Source organism: Mesocricetus auratus, unplaced genomic scaffold (assembly GCF_017639785.1).
Source record: "Mesocricetus auratus isolate SY011 unplaced genomic scaffold, BCM_Maur_2.0 Super-Scaffold_100021, whole genome shotgun sequence".
Classification (NCBI taxonomy): Eukaryota; Metazoa; Chordata; class Mammalia; order Rodentia; family Cricetidae; genus Mesocricetus; species Mesocricetus auratus.
Genome location: NW_024429202.1, coordinates 6,763,411 through 6,785,620, shown reverse-complemented (window position 1 = coordinate 6,785,620; position 22,210 = coordinate 6,763,411). Strand labels below are relative to the sequence as shown.

The window sequence follows — 22,210 nt, the reverse complement described above, 5'->3', positions numbered from 1 at the left end:
TCCAGCATTTGAGAAGCTTCGCCTTTAATATACAGAAAAGCATGAAGATGGAGTTGACAGTTCCGTGTTGAAAGTGCTTGCTTTGTAAGTGTAATGAGGGTCTGAGTGTGACCCCAAAACGCACTCCAAAGATCCAGAGCTGAGGAGGTTAAAGGGGTGGGTTCCCCTTGGGGCACACCAACCAGCTACTATAGCCTAATGGGCGATCTCCAGGCCAGTGCAAGACACTGTCTCAGAAAATAAGATGGATAGCGCCTGAGGCAGGCCACTTGGGGGTTGTCTTTTGGCCTCCACACAGATCTGTACATGTATACATTAGTACTTATGTGCACACCTGTACATACAAGCAGGCACATATGTGGAGACAACCAGAGATAAGAATTGTATGGAAGCTGGGCGTTGGTGGTGCACGCCTTTAATCCCAGCACTTGGGAGGCAGAGGCAGGCGGATCTCTGTGAGTTCGAGGCCAGCCTGGTCTACAAAGTGAGTTCCAGGACAGCCTCCAAAGCTACAGAGAAACCCTGTCTTGAAAAACCAAAAAAAAAAAAAAAAAAGAATTGTATGGAAGGGTTCATGTTCTTGAGAGTTATTAAATAGATGATCTTATCTTTTCCTTGAAATGCAGATTTTTTTTTTCTCTCAGAGGACAAACTTTCATTTCAGAGCAAAGTCATATGTAAAAGAAACGTAAGGGGCTGGAGGGATGGCTCAGCAGTTAAGAGGATGAGCTGCTCTTCCTGAGGACCCCAGTTCAGGTCCCGGCACCCACATGGCAGTTCACAACCATCTGCCACGCCAGTCCCAGGAATCCGATATCCTCCTCTGGTCTCCCTGGGCACCACGAATGTGCATGGTGCACATACATACATACGTGCAGGCAAAACACCCATGCACATACAATGGTAAAACTTCACAAAAATAATTCCAGTCACTTAAGTTCAGAACAGAAAAATTACTCTTAGAGCAATCCACCAAAGCTGGCTGGGTCTAAAGCATTCTCTTTGGTTACAAATTGGCTGCCTTTCTATCTTTCATTCAGTTCTGATCTGTCCCTGAGATAGGCAAAGAACCTACGCGGCCTCAGCAATGAAATTTCTCTTTGGAAAACCAACATTCAGGACATCCAAATAAAATGAGCACCAAGCAGGGTGGGGGTAAGAAGCAGGGTGGAGGGGTCCTTCTTCCCGCACACTGGATGAGTCCATAGACTTGGGAGGGGTGCTCCTTCTGAGGCAAGCTACTAGATTTTCCCCAGGCTGCAAAGCGCTGGGAGGGCTGGAGTTCAGGGGCAAGGAAACGGTCGGATAGGTCTGGTGGAAAGTGGGTGAAAATGACACAAGGCTCCCTCAGCCTCCTTTCCGGTTTGCATCTGTAAACTGAGGGTAATGATGGTGCTGAAGGCAGATTATTATCTGTGTTAGTATTTAGCGTACAGGAAGAGCTCAGGAAGGGAGCTGGGGAGGTGGGCAAGCACGAGGACCTGAGTTCAGATCCCCAGTGTCCACATAAAAGTCTGAGCATGTGGTGTGTGCCTGTAACCCCAATCCTGGGGAGGTACAGACATGAGGGGCCCTGAGGGTGGGTGATCAGCAGTTTAGCTCAACTGGGAGCTCTACATTCACTGGGAGACCCTGCCTCAAAAAATAAGGTGAGGAGAGGTTGTTGAAGATGCCTGGCTGTCACGTGAATGTGTATACACATGAAAGTATACCCAGCATACACCCACAAGGACACGCGCGCGCGCACACACACACACACACACACATGCACACACTCACCCACACACTCATGCATGCACTCACAGTGCTCAATAAATGGTAGTGGTTATTAGTGTTGAGGCGAAGGACACAAAAACTAGTCAATAATTTTCGTTTGTCAGTAGCTCAGGTAACTGTCATTAGCAGAGTCTGTTTGAGGCTAAGGGGGTGGGAAGGGAGGGAGAAAGGAGGTGACCCCACCAGGGCAGGCAAAAGAGAACTGTGCATAATGATTTAAACAGACATCGCAAGAGTCTTGCATGGTCTCCCCTGGAAAGCAGCTGGACATGTCTTCCCCTTGTAAACCTGTTTGCTTCTGCCTTGGGAAAATGGAGTGGACGGTGTAGAGCATGGAGAGTAGACTTCTTGCTGTTGATTTAAATCTGGTACCATGTGAATGAATGGAGGAGGAGGAGGAGGAGGAGGAGGAGGAGGAGGAGGAGGAGGAGGAGGAGAAATCCCATTTAAGAGAGTCTTACCATGGGATAAGTGCCAAGAATTGATCAAGCTCTGACAGTTTACATAGTTTGTGCAGTGGTTTTGGGGCTTCCATCTCCAGGGGCCGCTGTGCACAGGGTTAGGATGCCTTTTAGTTTGATTCAGTTAAAAAGATCTGAGGTAATATTTTAATATCAGCCATCCCCTCTCTGACTTTCTCTCTTTCTCTTTATTTTTAAAAAATTTTATGTTTATGAGTGTTTTGCCTCCATGCATGTCTGTGCACCACACATATGCAGTACCATGGAGACCAGAGGACGTCAGACCCCGGGACTGGAGTTACTGATGGTCGTGTACCACCGTGTGGGTGCAGGGAATTGAACCCAGATCCTCTGGAAGAATAGTCAACATTCTTAACCCATGAGCCATGACTCTAACCCCTTGACTCTCATTTTAAAAAATTCATACCAGGGTGTGGTGCCTTTGATCCCAGCACTTGGGAGTCAGAGGCAGGTGGATCTCTGTGAGTTCGAGGCCATCGTGAGCTACACAGAGAGTTTCAGGATAGCTAGGCTTACATAGTGAGATTCTGTCATTACCAGCCAACCGACCAACCAACCAACCAGCCAACCACAGATTAAGTGCATAGTAAAGCCCAGACTGAATTTAATTACAATCCCCTCATGGGGGACTGAGTATCTCACCCTGTAGGTTGCCTTTAAGAGTCCATTTCATCCATCAAGGCCTGGTGAGATGACTCAGCGAGTAAAGGTGCCTCCTACAAAGCCTGATGACCTGAGTCTGACCCCTGGACCCCACTTGGTGGACGATGAGAACCAATTGCGATGAGTTGTCCTTTGACCTCCATGCTCTGATCAGATACACATAAAATAAAAAAAGTGTAAAAAAAAAGAGTTGATTTCATTGATCTTTCTATTATCTACGTCTTTATTATTTTCCAATCACTTAGGGCAAACATAATTTTGTTCAATAATTTCAGATTCTGGGAATATAATTTCCTAGAGTGTTTGGTGTGTGTGTGACCAGACTCCATTTAAAAACAAACAAGAACTTGTCACACTGTTTTAAGGATTGTAAATATTAACTCCTCTAAGCCCCACCATGTCAATTTATTGAGGTTGCTCAAAGTCTGCTGGTCTAACTATTTAACAGTACTGCCTCTCTGCTCCGAATGAACCTGGTGGACTAAGTGAGCACGGTGTTGGGAAGGTAGCTGTGTGGAGGCAAGTCTCCAGCCTTCTGCAGCCTGTGGTCTAGGAGCCCCTGCAAACCTGGGTTGTACATGTCTGTATGTGACCTGGGGCCAGTTAATATAGTCTGCAGCTGGGGACTCCTTATCTGTTCAGGTTCCTTATCGAGGCCTTTCCTCTCCTGGTGGAATATGGGCTTGTGTGCTGGTGTTTGGAGGCGAGGGAGCTCAGGTTTGCAGGTACTGCTTTCTTCAAGGTCTCTCGAGGAAACCAAGGGTTCAGAAGGTTTGATCGAAGTTAACTCCCTCAGAGGACATCAGCTTCCGGGCAGTGGTGGCTCTCAAGCTTAGCAAAGGGCTTTCCTTTCAGCCAGGCTGCCAGAGGGTCTAGAGAAAGACCCGCCAACCCTGGGGAGTTAGAGATGAAGGTGTGTAACTTCTGAAAGGCTTCTTGGAGATAGGGACAGTGGCCTGGAACGTTGGCTGTCCAACAAGGTCTAGAAAAATCGGGTAGGCGAATGCTTAGGAAGCCCCCACTGCGGTATAAAGCAATGACAAGGCTTACGACAGAAGAGAGGGCTGCAGACGCAAACCCCACCCCCCCCACCCCGGGGGGAGGGGTTGCTTCAGAACCTGCTGTATTCTGCGAGCAGCCGGGAGGAACTTGCAGGGTTTAAAGGACAGTAAACTGGAGTGTGGAACTCAAGGGCGGCAGTCCTGATGGGAGGAGGGGATTGAGAAAGTAGGGCTATGCCCCCCTGCGCCCTGTTCTCTGTCCCCAAGCGCTCTTTGCTTAGTTGAAAGGACCAGAGGTTCACTGAGCTAAACAGACCCGAGCCCCTTCCTGTTTCTTTCAGGGGACCTCTCTAGTTCAGGTGTCTTAGAATCTATAGGATTAGATGGGAGGGCTTTCCAGTGCTGAAGATGGAGAACCGTTACCCCTCCAAACACACCCACACACGCACGCGCACACACACCACCTCCGCTGCTTTTGGCAGCAGCCTCTTCAACCCATGACCTCATGCTTTAAGCTCCCATATAGTCTTTCTCCCGCCGTTCACACCCGGAGCCCGAGTGGGGGTGGAGTGGATGGGGGACAGTGGCACAACGATCCATACTGCGGAGCGAAAGGATGGCGTAACTTTTCCTCGTGGCGGGGGGGTAGAGCAGAGAGAGAGAGAGAGAGAGAGAGAGAGAGAGAGAGAGAGAGAGAGAGAGAGAGAGAGAGAGAGAGAGAGAGAGAGAGAGAGAGAGAGAGAGAGAGAGAGAGAGAGAGACCTGGGATTCTCGGAGACCGATGCCCAGATCTCCGCGCGAGGTGGCTGGTTAGGTTGAACTATCTTTGGTGCACATTTCCTCAGACCAGAAAAGAAGCAGGGAGATGGCTGAAGATGCCGGGATGTTGGTCTAGGGTCGTGGCACCTGGCCTGATCTGCAGCCCCGGTACCAGGTTTTGCTCGGGTCCAGTCCCATCTCCGAGACCAGCGACCCCCGAGGGAGGTTCGAACCCTCGGTTAGCCTGCCAGCCGGCGCCCTGCCCCCTTGCTCGCAGCTGCTCTCGGTTTGGGTGCAGCGGTTTTCCCCCGCAGAGCAGGAGGAGGAGACAAGCCCAAGGAGGGGGAGCGACTCCAGGGCTCGGGTTTCTGCAACCAATGCGGAGCAGCCCCGGGCGGCCCCCCGGCGGCGGGCCCTCCTCCCCGGCACCACGTTCCACAGTCATGGCGCACGGCGAGGGGCGGACGCAGGGCCGCACCCGCGCCCCCTCCTCTCTTCCCTCCCTCCTGCCCGCCTCTCTCCTAGGCAACATCCCTCCCAGGCCCGGTGGAGATGGAGTCCTCTCCCCGCCCCCATGGGGCAGAGGATGGAGGCGCGAGCCTCTCCAGAGCTCGCAGATCCCTTCCCGGGAGCACCCCCCAGGCCTCACAGAGGCCGGGGTGCGGTGGTGGTGAGGGCTCGAGGCACAACCCCTTCCTGCAGCCCTCCCGGACCTTGGCATCTTTGCAAAGCCTTAAATAAACAACAAAAAAAATCTCCCAACCCGAGTCGTTAGATTTGCAACGCGCCTTTTACAATAACCGCGACGGAGACGCAGGAAGCAATCCTGCAACCGGTCCGGGGTGGGAAGGCGGCAGCTTCCCGGCCACCAAGCTGCTCTCTCCCCCCTCCCACCCCAAGGGGGCCTCGATTCCCCCACCCCCTCCCCGGATCTGAGACAAGGCTGCACTCCGGGGACTGACAGGTCCTCGGCTCGTGGTCCCCTCCTCTTGCGTCCAGAGACTCGCCAGCTTACAAAAGGTGCAAGCTCACGCAAACACAACACAGAGCGCGGAAAAAAAAAAAAAAAAAAAAGTCGGCCGTGCACCGGCCAGGGGAAGGCTGCGAACAATGCACCCGGCGGCCCGCGCCTGCCGGAGCGCGGCGCCCCGGGGGACAGGGGCGGCGGGCGGGGGCCGCGGCGGAGAACCCGCCGCGCTGGACACCTTACTTCCTGCTTCCCCGCCCGCCGCCAGCCCCAGCTCTGCGGAGGGATATCTTTCCCCTCCTCTGTCCCTCTCCCTCCCTTTACCCGCCTGTCTGCCCCCCTCTTTTTACTCCCCCCCCAACTCCACCCCGCCTTTCTCCTTTTGCAAGAAAATAATTTGACAGTCGATTTGCTGACAGGGGAGGAATTTGCATCCTGGATTTAAAAAAAAAAAGGCCGAGAGGAGCTTAGGAACGGTTGCTAGGGGTGGGTAATGGGTGAAAGGGGGTGGGTTGGGTACTGGGGAGCGGATCCGGAGGGCTCGGGGAGGGGGCCATGCAAAAAGGTAAGGCCAGGTTAGCGCTGCTCGGCCCTGAGTGGGCTGCGGCCGGGGGAGGGGCGAGAGATACATATGTATTTCTGTCTCCCCAGCACACCCCCTTCCCTCTAAGCGATGGCTGAGAGGCGGTGCATGCAGATGGGGAGTAAGTTTCCTGGAGGGGAGGAGGGTGGATGCACGCGCGCAGCCGGGCGCTGCAAATTTCCACCGGGAGGGAGAGAGTGGCTGGATGCGGAGAGTTTGGAGTTGGAGGGCAGGGAAGGGAGCAGGGCCTGGGGGCGGGGGGAAAAGAGGGGTGCTGGTGGATGCTATATCTGGGAGTAAGTTTCCAAGAACGAGAGAGCCTGCACGCTTGCTCGCTAGCTAGTAAGTTTCTGGCTGGGGAGGGCGCGTGGGGAGGAGGAGGGGGGGTGTGCATGTATATAGGAGGGGGAGGGGGAGCAGATTTCCTGCGGGGAGGCTGAATGCATATGGAGAGGAGATTTCCTGGAGCGAGGGTTGAGGCGTAGACCGGACCGAGTAAGTTTCTTGCTGGGGTGGTGGCTGGAGGTGGTGAGTTGGTGCTTTGGAAAACCTTGAGCTTCTCATCCGGGACTCGGGGGAGGGGGGCGTGCTGTGGGAAGGAGGGGCGCGGGGCTAGGTTCCCTGCTTGGGGAGAGGGGCTTGCATCTGGGGAGTATGTTTCCTGGCGGAGCGATATTTGTTTACAGGCTGAGGGCAGTACTGTAAATGAGTAGCTGCGAGAAGGCGGCTGACATAAATTAATATTGAAATTACTCCATCAGCTCGGCTCGTCCCCCATCTCACCCCCCAAGTGGAGATTGGTCGTCTGGTCGGATTGCCCAGGCACTTGTTGCCGAAACAGCCAAGGTAGGCGAGAAGCTTATTAAGTTTCATTTAAAAAAATTAGTTGGGGCGGGGGATGCTCCGTAAGAAGATGGGGGCGGGGTGCGGAGGGAAGCCTGCGGGGGACAGAGAAAGACGAGTCTGCCGCGGCCTCTTTACTTTCTGGACGTTAGCAGGGCCTTTTCCCTGCTTGCCTTCTTCCCGGTTCCCTCTCCCGGCTCACAGCATCCCAGCAAAGGGGGAGGGGTGAGGTGGGCGGTGTAACTGGCAAACCCCGGCTTCAAGGGTGACGGTGGTGGGTTTGAAATTGAAGGTTGGTATATTATAAAGCCTTCATTCTTCCAGCCAAGAAACCGCAGGACCCGAGGGATGTGTCTTTTGGGGTTTTTGACACGATGCATATGTGTGTATGTGCGTCTGCGGGCTCTGTGGGGGCAGGGTAGTCCCCAGGAGTAAGTGTGGCCGCCCAGGTGGGAGAAGTGGTCAGAAGGCAAACTTGCCCCCTCCCTCCCCAACTTCAGTTTGGGAGTCTGGGAAGTTACTGCCGGCGAAGGAGCAGAAATTACACACTAAACCACCGTTTCGCTAACGGAGGCAGGCAGCCTCTCCAGCGCTGGCCTGGCGCATGTGTGTCTGCCATCCCTGGCTTCCCTGTCTGTGCCTTCCACTGGACGGTTGGATCCGCTTGCTGTCAAACTTTCCCCAGACGAACGGTGCTTTGGAAGTGAAGGGTTGTGTTGTAGTGAGTGCTTGGTCTCTCATGGCCTTGAACTGCCTTGTGAAATGTGGAAGCCATGCTTCGGAGTGAGCAGTCCAGGCACGGCCTGGTTGAAGCAGTTTTGCTGGTCTTTTCCTCAGGCAATAGAGGTAAATTTTTTTAAAGGAAGGAGTTTAGGTGGTCTCGGTGGTCGTCAGTCTTCTGCTCCATGCGTACTTTTCCGGCAGGAGTCCCGTGCAGGAGTCCTGTGTGGAAGTGTGTTGTCTGGCCCGCTAGGACAAGATGCTGGATTTCCAGAGCTTAGCTAGTTAAAGCAGCTGTCTTTCCCTTCTCTTCCTTGCCTTCTTGGCGCCCAGCCTATTGGTTCCTGCAGATACTTTTTCTTTGATGGGTGCTGGTGCTGGGAGTTGAACTTGGCCAGGATCATTTGAGCAGGGAGGGGGGTGCTCTGGTCAGGAACTGGCTAGGAGGGCCAAGGCAATAACCAACCACACTGGGGCTGACTAAAGTCAGTTAAGCCTTCCCTAGTTATGTAAACAGATTTTTATCCTAGCGGGGAAAAATGGGTTAAAAAACGAAACCCCCTCCATGTTTTTTTTTTTCTTTCTTGCCATCAGATTTCAGGACTGGGGGTTGATATTTGGCAGTTTGAGAGTTGAGTTAGTTAGAAACATTAGTGCTGCCTATCACATGTTCCCAACTAGGTATTAGCTAAACAAATTAGCTGTTATCTTTAACCCGGTGAGCCTGATTGGTGTATGTGCTGGGAGAGTAAATAAGAATTCCTCGTGTGTGTTTATTCCAGGGTGGAATTATTTACATGTCTAACTGGAAGCCAAGAGCAGTCATTCAGGTCTTTCTTTTTTTCCCCCTCTCTTAACATTTATGGAATTTATTTTATTGTCTTGTTTTGGCCATTAATCAAGTCACAGTATCCACCCCCACCTCCGTTCAACTGAGAATGTTCTCCTGATGATAAAGGTTTGAAGGCCCAAGAATCATAATTCATTCTCTTTAAAATATTGTGATGAGTGTGGGATTTGATTTACGGGAATTGATACCCGGAGTGACACACCCCTTGGGCCCCGCCCTTTTCAGCATGTCCAATTTTGCCAACTGATTGTTTAGAAGGCAGCTTGGGGAGGCAGAGAGAGAGAGAGAGAGACAGAGAGAGAGACAGAGACAGACAGATAGAGAGAGAGAGAGAGAGAGAGAGAGAGAGAGAGAGAGAGAGAGAGAGAGAGAACTTTTGCCGTATGCATTAGAAGTGTGGAGAATATTAATTTTGCAGGTTCCAGGGTGAACATGGGTCTTTTCACAGCTTGGTGAGCAGGCGTCCACATGTTAATATCAGAGAGTATTTCCACGAGCTTGCTGTGAAAACAGTCCCTCTGTGAGCAGTGCAGAAAACTCTCTGTTAACTGGCTCGGGCCTGTGGTTTTTGTCGAGTTCAGAGTTTAAATTACAGAGAGGGGACAGGGTGTCGTGCTCTGCGCTGCATATATAAATGTGTGGGCTCGAAAACAAAGCTTATTTAGAGTTTCTTTTCCTTCCTTGGTGGATAGTTTGGCTTTTCTCGGGTGTGTGTGTGTCGTGTCTAGAAGAATGCCCCATGAAGTCTGTGGGGTAAGAAGTACTGAACCGCATTTAGGAGTTGACTCAGGTTTGTGGGGATTTGTGAAGTGCTGAACTTCCAAGGTGGCTGGATGCTCAGGGCAGGGGCAGAGGTCTCTGAAGAGAAAAGTAGAGAGGGTATCAATTTCTAGCTGTTTCTGCATTTGGGGGTTATTACTACTAGTTTTAAAAGGCTAGATCTTTGGGTTCTAGCTTTAAACTTGTGTTGTGTGGAGTGAGGACCCAGAGAGCTCTTGACAGCGTCTTCCTGGGCCAACGGCCAAATTGCTTCATGGACTCGGGGCGAGTTGATTAACTTCTGTTTTTGTCTTCTCATGGAGAAATGGATTTGTGCGTTGGCATTCCACAAAAGCCCTTGAGCAGCCTGGCGACCGTGCCATCACATGCAAGCCATCACTTAGGAGGGCCTGCCACTGCTGTAGATTCATTCATTCATTCGTTCATTCACTCATTCACTCTACAGATTTATTTTTGAAATTACTTTAAATTGTGTGCATGTGCACGAGGCTGCGTGTGTGCGCCTGACTGTAGATGCCTGCAGAGGCCAGAGGTGTCCGGTCCCCTGGAGCTGGAGTTCCAGGCAGTGGCGAACCTCCTGTTCCAAAATCAAACTCAGGCTGTCTGGAAGAGCAGTAGGTGCTCTTAAGTGCTGGGCCACCTCTCCAACCCTGTTGTAGATATATTTAAAAAAATCCTAATTATGTGTGCTAATGGAGAGGGAGCTTGTACTTTCAGGCACCCAAAATAATTTTAGTTCATCAGAGAAGTTCCCTCTCCAGCCAGCTGGCTTCATGATCTAATGCTTAGTCAAGCTTAGGTTAATTAAGCTGTTGCTCCCAGGCAGCAGGCAGCTTCGGGGAGGAGAAGGGCACCCAAAAGTCCAGTGTGGCCTTAACTGTGAAGAAGTCACGCGTGGGATATTGTGATTTGTCTGGGCAGTGATAGGGTTCTTATTGATGATGTGTGGTCACTTCCGGGTGCTTTATGCCATGTGGGCATTTTGGGAGAAAGTTCTTGATTTTGTTACTGACTTTGGATGCTGACATGTGTGTGTGTGTGTGTGTGTGCACGTGCAGAGACAGGTGCTCTAGACCCCAGGCTGAATAATAAGAGGTTGTTCTGTCCTGAGGGAAGTGGACCTCGGCTCATTTCTGAACTCAGAAAGCTGTGTGGCTGAGCAGGGAAGAGGGCGACAATCTCCATGAATCTTGTGAGCTAACCGTAATTTTAGATTTTCATATTGGAAAGGAACTGATGATACTAAAATGCAGTTGAGATTTTTTTTTCTAGGGAAGGGACTAAAAACAGCCAGATTGCAGTTACTGGGATGCTTTTTAGGGTGGTGTGTGCAAGTGTGTGTGTGTGAGAGTGTGTGTGCAGGTGTGTACATGACCAAACCAGAGGTCGATGTTATTTGTGCGTCTTCCTCATTTGCTCTGTCCCCTTATTTACTTGTTTAACTTTATTTATTTGTGTCTTTGGGTACTACTGCTTGTGTGCGGAGGTCAGATGACAACGTGTGGAAGTGGGTTCTCTGCCTCCATTCTGCGGCTTCTGGGGATCAAACTTAGCTCTTCAGGCTTGGTGTCGTGTTCCCTTACGTAGTCAGCCCTCTCCCTGGCCCTTTGTGTACTTTGAATTTAGCCACGGAATTTCTCACTGATTCTCACTCATCCCGTGGCTGGCCAGTGAGCTCCGGAATCCATCTTCCTGTGTCTGTCTCCTGTATGCTGGGATTACAGCCATCCACCATCATGTTCCCTTTTTCCCCCTGTATCTGAACTCAGGTCCTCACGCTTGTGTAACAGTCACGACTTTGCCCACTGAGCCATACCCCCTGCCTTGCATTTTAATAACTAGTTGGGGTTTTTTTTTTTTTTTTGGTTTTTATGAGACAGGGTTTCTCTGTATTGTTTTGGAGGCCTAGTTGGGTTTTTATGTGTGAGTTGCGCCATGTCTCTCTCTTCCAAGTTAAAGGACAGACACTACCACCAAAAAACCCCCCCGTGATGTTTTCTTTTTTTTTTTTTTTTTTGGTTTTTGGTTTTTCGAGACAGGGTTTCTCTGTGGCTTTGGAGGCTGTCCTGGAACTCGCTCTGTAGACCAGGCTGGTCTCGAACTCACAGAGATCCGCCTGCCTCTGCCTCCCGAGTGCTGGGATTAAAGGCGTGCGCCACCAACGCCCGGCTCCCCGTGATGTTTTCTAAGAAATTCAAATTCAAATTACAGTAATTTGGACCGAGGAATTGAACATTTGTGTTTGTTTGTTTCCTCATAGAGGACACTAAACTAGGAGTAGAGCCGGCACACTGGGCTGCTGACCCCGAAAACATGTTTAAGGGAAGAAGAGAAGAGACAACCTTTGGGTCTAAATGGCTGTGAAAATTTTGAGGTTCACATAATAGTGGTAACTATTATTATTATTATTAGTAGTAGTAGTAGTTCTGCCTTGAGAAGCCCTGGTTTTCTTTATACATTTAGCAGTTACTTACTCTTCTTTTTTTTTAAGGTCTATTTGCTTTTATGTCTATTTGTGTGTGCATCTGTGTATCTTGAGCATGCTTGGTGCCCCCAGTGGCCAGAAGAGGGCATTGGATCCCCTGGAACTGGAGTTATGGGTGGTTGTGAGTTCCCATGTGGGTGCTGGAATTGAACTTGGGCCCTCTGCAAGAGCAACCAGCGCTCTTAACTGCTGAGTAGGTTCAGCCCTGTTAACTTATTATTTATTGAGCACACGCTGTTTGCAAGTCTCGAGTCGGGAGTCTTGGTGATTAAAGGCATGGTTCTTTCTCTGCCCTCACCCCTCACACCCTGACTGTCTGGGATGGGGGCATGGGCAAGGGTGGGTGCTGCAAACTGGTCAATGCTCTGGTGAATTAGTGGCTCGGACAGAGACCTGAAGCAGCTCCCTTGAGGAGGGTGAGGGAAGACTGGGGGCCAGGCAAAGGAGTGGTCGTAGATAAAGGGGGGACAAAAGGCAGCTTGAGCTGGCCATTCAGAGCCCAGTGGGTTTGGATTTCTGCCTCCTATTTTTAGTGTGAAACTAAATAAAGCCTCGCACATGCGGGACAGGTGCTGTAGCACTGAGCTGCATCACCAGCTCAGACGTGTGTGCGTGTGCGTGCCTGTGTGTGAGAGTGCGTGTGAGTGAGTGTGTGAGTGCGTGTGAGTGAGTGCACGTGTGCACGTGTGTGAGTGAGTGTGAGTGAGTGTGCGTGTGTGCCTGTGTGTGCGTGAGTGCGTGTGAGTGTGCGTGTGCATGCGTGCGATACTCATGAAGGGCCAGTGAGATGGTTGAGAGGGACCACGTTGTGGAATGAGAGAATTGAACTGACTCCCTAAAGTTGTCCTTTGACCTCTACCCATACACCCTAGCATTGAGACAAAAAAAAAAAAAAAAAGTAAAAAAGTTTCATGCTTGTGAAGTTGGTAAGACCAGAAAAGACACCATGGGATTTGACAAATGGAGTCTGTTGGTGGCTTTGGGAAGAGTCAGGTTTGGCGGATCTGGAGTGGAGTAGGAGCACGTTTGAGAGTTCTGGATGGGAAGGGTGTGGCTCAGATGGCACGCCTTTGGCCAGATTTGTCCGTTATAGAGAAGGGTGGAAGGTGGGCTGGGGGCTAAAGGACTCTGCGTGAAAGAACGTGCTTTTGTGTGTTCGCTTCTGCTTTGAAAGGGATGATGTGTTTGTGTGCTGGGAAAGGTCCGAGGAGGCGGGCGGCTGTCTTAAGAAACGGTGGGGTCAGCTGAAGACGCTGTCCAGCCAGTCTGAGGGGAGGATAGAGCTTTTACAGGGGGAAGGGGCATCCTCCTCCCTGTGGCTAGGGCACAGCCTACCACAGTGAAGGTGTGGGTGGGCAGGCGGGAGCTCTGTGAGGACTCTGATGCTCCGCTCAGCTTTCCTGTACCCCAGGCTGAGCTGTGCGGTCCTTGGGAAGGGTCCAGCCTCAGAACTTGACACTGACCAGATACTCCAAGGGTTAAAACTGCATCAGAGTTCCACTGCGTTTTCTGATCATTTGGCTGCATTACTGGGCAGCCCCGAGGGAAGGGCAGGTTACTTTTGCTTAAGGAAGTCTTCAGCTAATTCTTTGGACCTTCCTTTCGATTTAGTTGCCAACTATGACAAGAAAAAGACCTCTGAGATTTTTTTTCAGCCTTGTTGAAGAGGTGAGGCATTGTGTTATGTGTTTTGAGCTCAGAAACAAAAACAGACAAACAAAACCCCATACTGAACATTTTGGTAAAGCGCTTGCCTGGCTGGTTCAGTTGCCTGCCACTGCGTCCGTCTGGTGTGGTGGCACACACCAGAGAGGTGGAGGCTGGAGGCCTGAAGTCCAAGGTTATTTTCTTCTGCCTGAGGAGTTCGAGGTATCTCCAGACCACAGGCCGTACGTCTGTGCTGGCTCTTTCTGCCAGTCTGTGTGGCCGGGGGTGCGTGAGGAAGGCCTGTGAAGATCTGAGGTGAGGTCCAGTTGTGCTTCTGCAATGTCTAATGGGAGGTTGACACCTCCTGTCTCCTCCCCTCCTGCAGCTGTGTGGGATGGAATCAGCGTGTGGAAAGCATGGAGTTTGCAAGGCTTCACATCCAGACTGCAGTGGGGTGGCCTGTTTCAGATCCGTCGTCCCTTCAGACATGAAACCTGAAGCTCTGTCTGTAGTCCCCAAAGCTACTCCAAGAGCTGCTCTCTGAACCTCCTCCTACTCTTTCTACCTCCTTGAAGCCACTTTCGGTTTGGATTTTTGTTCATCCTCTTGGTTGAGACTACTCTTGTGGTCCAAGGTCTGGCGTTAGAAATGCTGGCTGAGAAATGCCAGCCACGACAGGCTCAAACCCAGATTCTGTAGGCAGAAAGTGATGATGAGACTGTCTACCCAAAGGAAAATCGATTTGTTCCTCAAAGAACCCTGTGAGTCATGTTCAGAGGAACCTTGAAGGCTACCCAGGAAGGCTGGTTGTAGGCTCCAGATATGTATATATATAGATTTGTATTTTCGGTTATTTATTTATTTAGTATGTATATGTATGTGTGTATATGTGAAAACTTATGGGACTTGGTTGGTTCTCTTCTCCTACTACGTGGGTCTCAAGGAGGGAATTGAGTCAAGTCCTTCAGCTTGGCAGCAGGCTCCCGCACCCGCTGGGCCCTCTCACGGGTCCTCTAAGCCTTAGCAGTCTGTATTCAGTAATGTCATTGCCTCAAAGTCGACTCTAGAGTAAACAGGCCTTCAGCCTCGCTGCGTATATTGGAAAGTCATTTCCAGTTTAAAAATCCATCCTATGTATGTGGAATACTATGTGGAATTCTGTTGTCTGCCGTAGAGGGTGAGTCTCAAATTATTTATCTTAAAATTATCTTCATGATGAAAATTTTAACCACACCCAAAAGACGATAGGCTGGCGTAATGAACTCCATTGACCTCACTGCCTCGAATTGCCAGTGAGATTTCATTACACCATGGATGAAGCGACTTCCTGTATCTATGTGGGGAAATGCTGAAGAGCCTTCCTGTATCTATGTGGGAAATGCCAAAGTGACTTCCTCTGTCTATGTGGGAAATGCCAAAGTGATTTCCTGTATCTGTGTGGGAAATGCTGAAGCGACTTCCTGTACCTGTGGGGAATGCTGAAGCGGCTTCCTGTACCTGTGGGGAATGCTGAAGCGACTTCCTGTATCTGTGTGGGAAATGCTGAAGCGACTTCCTGTACCTGTGGGGAATGCTGAAGCGACTTCCTGTATCTGTGTGGGAAATGCTGAAGTGACTTCCTGTACCTGTGGGGAATGCTGAAGTGACTTCCTGTATCTGTGGGGAATGCTGAAGCGACTTCCTGTACCTGTGGGAAATGCTGAAGTGACTTCCTGTACCTGTGGGGAATGCTGAAGTGATTTCCTGTATCTGTGTGGGAAATGCTGAAGCGACTTCCTGTACCTGTGGGGAATGCTGAAGCGGCTTCCTGTACCTGTGGGGAATGCTGAAGTGACTTCCTGTACCTGTGGGAAATGCTGAAGCGACTTCCTGTACCTGTGGGGAATGCTGAAGTGACTTCCTGTATCTGTGTGGGAAATGCTGAAGCGACTTCCTGTACCTGTGGGGAATGCTGAAGCGACTTCCTGTACCTGTGGGGAATGCTGAAGTGACTTCCTGTACCTGTGGGGAATGCTATGCTGTCTGTGTGGGGATGCATGTAGTTTGAAGCAGCAGGGCGTTGATTACAGTTTGATGTTGCTGGAGAGAGGGCAATACTTGATGAAGAGCTGACTCACAAGGAAGTGAGTGCCACCCTGACAGGCATCCACCTAGAATCTTGCAGTTCTGGACGTTCTTTTGGCGACAGCATAACCTGTAACTCCAGCAGCTGACTGAGGCAGGAGGATCGTAGTGAGTTTGAGGCCAGTATGGGCTACATAGTGTGGCCCTATCTCAAAACATCCAAACCAAATCAAATGAAAACAAAGTCAGAATACCACCAAACAGACAGCAGAGGAAAACGAGGCATGAGAAGTAAAACTGAGGGCTTCCGGGAGGTCGGAGTGGGCAAAGGTGCTTGCTGCTAACCCCGACGGTCGGAGTGGGCAAAGGTGCTTGCTGCTAACCCCGACGGTCGGAGTGGGCAAAGGTGCTTGCTGCTAACCCTGACGGTCGGAGTTTCTTGGGACACATGTGGTGGAGGGAGAAAACAGACTCCTGCTAACTGACTTATCTCCAAGACACCTGCATCCGCAGTCCATAAGTTAAAGAGGAACTAAGAGGAAAAGTAGGGAAAGGAAAAAGTGTTAAAAAATCGATGGCCAGTGAGATGGCTTGGTGGGTGTGGTGCCTGCCTCCAAGCCTGAAATTCAGTCCCTGAGCCCACTTGGTGGAAGGAGAGACTCCCCCAAGTTATCCGATGATCCGTTCCTCAAAAAAGCAAAACAAAACAAAAATACAACAACCACAACAAGAAGCCCAACCTTTCTTTAAATGAAGAAATTGAATGCTGAACATGACAGAGCAGGCCTGTAATCGCAGCACTCACTCAGTGGGGCGAGGGAGGGAGAGGACCCCGTGAGTTACAGACTAGTCGGACTACATAGTAAATTCTAGAGCAGCCAAGGCTACATCGTGAGACCTCATCTCTAAAACAAAACAGAAAAAGAGTACGGATTGCTGCCATAGTTAGTGGGGCAGAATTGTGTGTTCAGCGGGCTCCAGGCTGTGTTCAGTCCACAGCACTGGAACTGAAACAGAGGGAGGGAGGGAGGGAGGGAGGAGGAAGGAAGGAAGGAAGGAAGGAAGGAAGGAAGGAAGGAAGGAAGGAGGCGGGACTGAGCCAAATGTGTAGCTGGTGACTTGTATGACTCGTGCTTGTGATGTCTCTCATAGTCACGTGTGGTGCTCAACAAGGGTGTGGCACAAACACGGGCACCGGGTCACGGAAGCTGGGAAGGTGGCGTGGGTGTTAGGGCTTGCCCCTCCGGTGAGCTAATCCTCCAAAGATTTAAGCAGGTTGGAACATCACATTTCTATTTCCTTTCTCGTGTGTGTGTGGGTTTGCCCGTGTGTATGTCTGTGGACCACATGCGTGCAGTGCCCCTTGGAGGACAGAGAGGGTGTTGGGTCCTCTGGAACCAGACTTAACAGAGGATTGTGTGTGCCATGTGGGTGCTGGGACTTGAACCCAGGTCCTCTGCAAGATCACCTTTGCACTTAACCACTGAGCCACCCTTCCAGCCCCGAACGTTGTATTTTGAAAACTTAGATTGCCTACTTCAGCAGTTATTCTGGAGCCCACGGCTTTTTGGTTTCTTTTGGTTAAGGCCAGAACTTGACTTTGACAGTGTGGCAGCTAGATCCCTCTCATTGGGTTACCAGGACAGGTCAATGATCCTCACTGTGGCCTCAGGGCTCCGGTCTCTGACCTTGAGACATAACAGGGCCCTGGACAGTTGGCTTGAGAAACACTAGTTCCTGGGTGGTTGTGTCTTTGTCATAGCATAGCCCCATCAAGGACTCTTTTTGGTCTTTGGGGAATAGTATCCAATCTAATCCCTTGGAAAGTGTTTTTGTTTTGTGTTTTTGTTTTTCCTTTTTTTTTTTTTTAGAAAGGGAAAAAGATAAGAGTTAATATCCAAGGATAATTTGTGTAATTTCAGTGTTCCCCTAAGGTTCGTAGCTGTAGGAGGTGCCACATTTCAAACAGAGCTCTTGGCCTGCTTGTCTCTGTGGTTGGAACTGGGTGGTTAATCATGAGAACGAACCCGGGGACCTCACGACCTCTTGGATTGTTTTAGTTCCTTTATCAGTCACTATGGGATCCGATGTCTCTCATAAATACCTGTTTCTGGTGTCTGGATGGCCCTGTGTGCTTTACCTGGTTTTGGGCATGGCTGAGGGGTGGCCTGGAGGCCAAGGTCCTAGGGCCCCTGCTGCACTTGGCTTGCAGGATTGGCCACACTAGCTTGAATTTGCCCCTTCTAGACTGGGAGGTTTTTGGGGGGCAGAAATGGGTCACCTCTGGGCTCTGCTCCCAGCTGCTAGCACACAGCCTGACATTGGTTACCGCTGTATGCACTCTTATGTAAGATTTTTTTCCCCTGTTAAATTTTTTTCTTGTTTTTTAGGTCTCCGGTTTTCTTCCCATTGGTTCTTGATGTGGGGAGAAACCCAGGCTCCCGGGTCTCTGTGCTCCCGGTGTTTTCAGCCTTTGTGGGAGACCAGAGCAGGGCAGTGGTCCCTTTCCCTTGCCTTGCAACATGGCTTAACTTGAGCCCTGAATGCAAATACCATCCCTTCCCCCGTCCCTTTTGATAAGTGACATTTTGTTAAATCAGTTATTCAAGGCCTTATCTATATTTCTGTCTGTGCTGGCTTGGTCAAAATAGGAAAGAGAGAATATTAGATTTCTTTACCCGCCCCCTCCCCCTTCCCCTTTGAGCAACCCCGCCTAGGCTTTCTGATAGGGGAGGGGCGCCGTGTCCTTGAAGCAGCAAATGCTTCCTGCAGAAAAATGTGGAGAGCTTGGACTTACCACGAAGGGTGCTTTTTAGCAGCTGCGATTTTCCCATTTTTCTCCCCCCACTTTGCTTTCTGTTTTGATTAGTGGAACTCATTGTGATGTGGGGTAGGGGTTCTGTGAAAGGAGGGGGGTGCCCAGGGGGCAGCATTTCCGGGGAGAGCTCAGAGTTCGGGAGGGGCAAGTGAGGGAAGGGGTTTATTGAAAATATATGTCTACTTCGGCAATGATAAAGCAGCAGGCATGTAAAAATGCAACAGGGAAATCATTATTGCGGCAATGTAGGCAGGGCTTCGCTTTCTCATTAGCAGAGCCCAGCCCACGTGGAGGAGGCGGCGGCCGAGCTGCCTCCAGAGTTGGGGTATTCAATAATAGCAGAAACTCAAGGGGATTCTCTCCACCTCCCCTTCGAACCCCCTCCAGCTGCCTTCGCTCTTTCTTTTTCAGATTGCTCTGTAACCTTTTGGAAGCTGCCGGTTGGGGTTTCATTCCTTCCTCGCCCCTGCCACCCCAAAATGTAGTGGGGACCGTGCAATTTTGAAGTTAAAGAGAATTGAAATTAATACTCTCTTGGGAACAAGAGCAGCATTTTGGTGGTAGCTTGTGAGTAAGAGGTTGAATTTTGTCCCTTGCATTCCAGAGAACAGGAGGACAGGCAGTCTAGGAGTTCAGGAATTTGTATACTTTCTGGGATGTCAGAATAAGGGGGTTCAGGTCACTTTAATACTGGAGTGAATGCTGGGCCTGGGGCTGATAGCTCAGCCATTTATACCCTTATTATTATAAGAGGCTGATGAGATGCTCACCTTCTTTCCCTTGGGGAAACTGAGGCACTGCCCACTGCAGTAGCTTGCTTACAGACATACACATGCTAAGCTGTGGAGTTCTTGCTCAAGCCCTGGACTGGATCCTGGGAGCTACTTGTTCTGAGCTGACCCATAAGATTCTAAGAACTGAGTAGAATATCTGGAAATACCCCCTGAGGTTGTCCGAGAGCTACAGAGTGCTGGCCATACGTACAAAAGTCTTTCATTCTGGAGACCCAAGTGAGGGTCTCGGGTCTGTGTGAGAGAGAGGCTAATCTGTCCCTCTCCCATCTCTGCTTGTTCATCAACTGTTTACCCAACTGGTACCATGCACCAATTGTGCTGATGGCCGGAACCATCTGGATGCACCTGAGGAGCTCATGGTCTCATGGAGGACTGTGGTGGGCACAGAAACTCACTACTACTTACACCTGACTGGCAATGTAGGAGACATTGTCTAGAGCAGCTTCAGACACCGTGGCAGAGGTGGCAGCGAGTGGGCTGTGTGGAGTCAGCAGGGTCTTGCTGCGTGGACACGGAGAAGGCCAGACACGCTGTGGGAGTCTGTATAGACCTGGCCTGGGGGAATACCCCGTGCGACTTCGAGATATATCTGTTCATCTTAGTCCTTTCATACCACTCTGGTGAAAGCACCCCACGCCCACTGGCTCTTAGTTCAGGGTAGGGAGGCCAGGATCAGTGTGTAGGCAGATTCTGTATCTAGTAACAGCCTACTTTGTGGTCATGGATGTCTGTCTTCTCTCTGGCTTCATGCATGGTGGAATGGAGGCCAGGCAGCTTTTTCAAAGTTGTTTTGTAAAAACAAGAATAATGTGCGTGAGATCTTATTCTAATGACCGATCCCCCGCTCCCCTACCGGAAGGCTCAACCCCCTGATGCCCTCACGTGGAAGGCTAGCATGTCAACCTATGAATCTGGGGATATAAGCCTTCGTCCCGTCTTCACGTTCCATCGCCTGCATTTTAATGCCCTGTGACTGTGCTGTCTAGTCCAGCAGCCACTAGCTCTGCATGGCTGTTTGCACCTAAATCCATTGAAAGTTGGATAAAGTTAAAAATCCAGTCCTCCAGGTCTACCAGCCACAGGGCGATGGACGGGACTGGCGGCTGTCCTATCAGACAGCAGGGGCACAGACCACGGTCATACTTACAGAGTGTTTGGCTGTGGTGCGACTTAGCAACTCTCACTGCCGGAGGGCTTCTCCTTTCCCTGGGTGCCTGTTTTACGCTCACCTATTACAGACCCCCTCCCAAGGCTGGTGGGCTTCCTCCGCCTGTCCAGACCACAGCCATCACTTCATGGGCCTCTCTCTCTCCTGTGGGCCTCTTCGTGAGAACGCAGGCTCCGTCTTATTGTGCCTCAGAACTCAACTTGGGTCCTGGTGCCAATGAAGTCTCAATGCCAAGAGGCGAGGGGCTGGCCAGATGGTGTGGCCGTTAAGAGCATACACTGCTCTTGCAGAGACCTGGGTTTGGCCCTGGCACCCACGCTGGATGGTATCTGGGCACCTACCATCAGGTGTACACACACACGGTTAAAGTAAATCTTTTGTAAAAGGTGGGGATTGGGCAAGGAGGCCCCGGGACTCTGTTAGGACCAACTTGTAGACCATATGGGAGTTACCAAAGGCGTTAGGAGGGAGTGCGGGGAGCGGAGCCAGATGCATGTGTTTAGAAAACGCACTCTGGAGAGATCTGTTGTGATGAGCATGTGAGATAATGAGCATACAAAAAGGACAGGTTTCTTTTCACTCACATTTTGTGTGGTTGTGGTGCCGGGGATCGAACCCAGGGCCTTCTACACGCCAGTTTGGCGTCCCACCCATAAGCTGTATCTCCAGCCTGGCTCACATTTTTGTGGTTCAAGTTCATGACTGATTGGCCCTGCCCCTCTTTGGACCTGTGGTAAGAGCATATAGCAGTGTAGGTGTGGAACAAAGCCGCTCACTTCAAGGTTGGAGGCAAAAGAGAATCCTGCTTCCCCTGCTCACTCCCAGAGACCGCCAGGACCCACCTGGGTAGACCAGGCTGGCCTCGAACTCAGTTATCCATCTGCCTTTGCCTCCTAAGTGCTGGGACTAAAGGTGTGCGCCACCGCCGCTCTGCGCCAGACCCTACCTCTTAAGACACCCCTCAATCAGTGCCACTCTGGGGAGCAAGTCTTTAACACAGGAGGCTTTGGGGTGGGGAGACGACAGCCCTAACTGAAGTCTAGCAGGAGCTGAGCCTGCAGGCCAGCAGATGGGCAAGAGCCCAGGCCCTTGGCCACAGTAGGGGAGGGGGCGTCTTTAGGTGGCCTGGCCTCGGCCACTCTTCTACGAGGTTCCCCGAAGGGGACCTCCAGTCCCTCTGTGTCTCTCCCTCCCGTACCCCGCCCCCCCCCGCTCCCCCAGGCCCCAGTCTCTCCCTCTTGCTCCGTGGGCAGGAGGCCTCTGTCCGCTGTGGCTCCTATGCTCGGTTCATCCCTGCTTCCCCTGTAGGTGTGCCTGACAGACTGAAACCCCGTGATGGAATGTGAGCAGTGGGGGAGCAGTGTTGGGCATCCAGCCATTCCCTCTTCAACCTTACGGGGTCCTTCCAGAGGACACTTTCAGAGACTTGAGTTTAGAAGCTTGTACACAATGTTGAGTAGGAGGCTCTTGGAAGCAGGTAAGAGGCCCCAGGGTGCCAGAACGCCAAGGTGGCATCGGCACAAGAGGGTCCTTGGCTTTCTCAGAAAGACAGGGCAGCATGCTCGGCCATACCAACCTCACTCTGAGTGTCTGGGGACAGGGCCATTTGAGAATGTAAGGGCCACTTGTGAGTTCACCATCCTCATTTGACCTCTGAGCATTTCCACGAGGGTGGCGGTATTGTTCTACCCATTGCACAGATGGGAAAATGGGGACACAAAGGAGTTAAGATTGCTTCAGATCTCACGGCTGGTAAACAGTAGGGCAGAGATTCGAATCCAGAACCCCAGACTTGGTGACTGTAAAAGCA

At 51.0% G+C, this 22,210-nt stretch overlaps 1 protein-coding gene across 19 annotated transcripts in view; it reads left to right on the top strand.

The window, feature by feature from the left end:
* The first annotated feature begins 5,941 nt into the window (after positions 1-5,941).
* Trerf1 (transcriptional regulating factor 1) overlaps positions 5,942-22,210 on the top strand; it is a 223,987-nt gene continuing 207,718 nt past the window's right edge. For 11 of the 19 annotated variants that reach the window (XM_013115119.3, XM_013115125.3, XM_040729492.1 and 8 more), the window contains exons 1-2: positions 6,468-6,573; positions 6,993-7,077. The gene's annotated coding sequence lies outside the window, so the exon portion shown is untranslated. Of the gene's footprint in view, positions 6,135-6,179; positions 6,214-6,293; positions 6,353-6,467; positions 6,574-6,662; positions 6,727-6,992; positions 7,078-22,210 lie in introns of those variants that run through there. The other 8 variants (XM_040729488.1, XM_013115116.3, XM_040729490.1 and 5 more) reach the window with 5 other exon arrangements.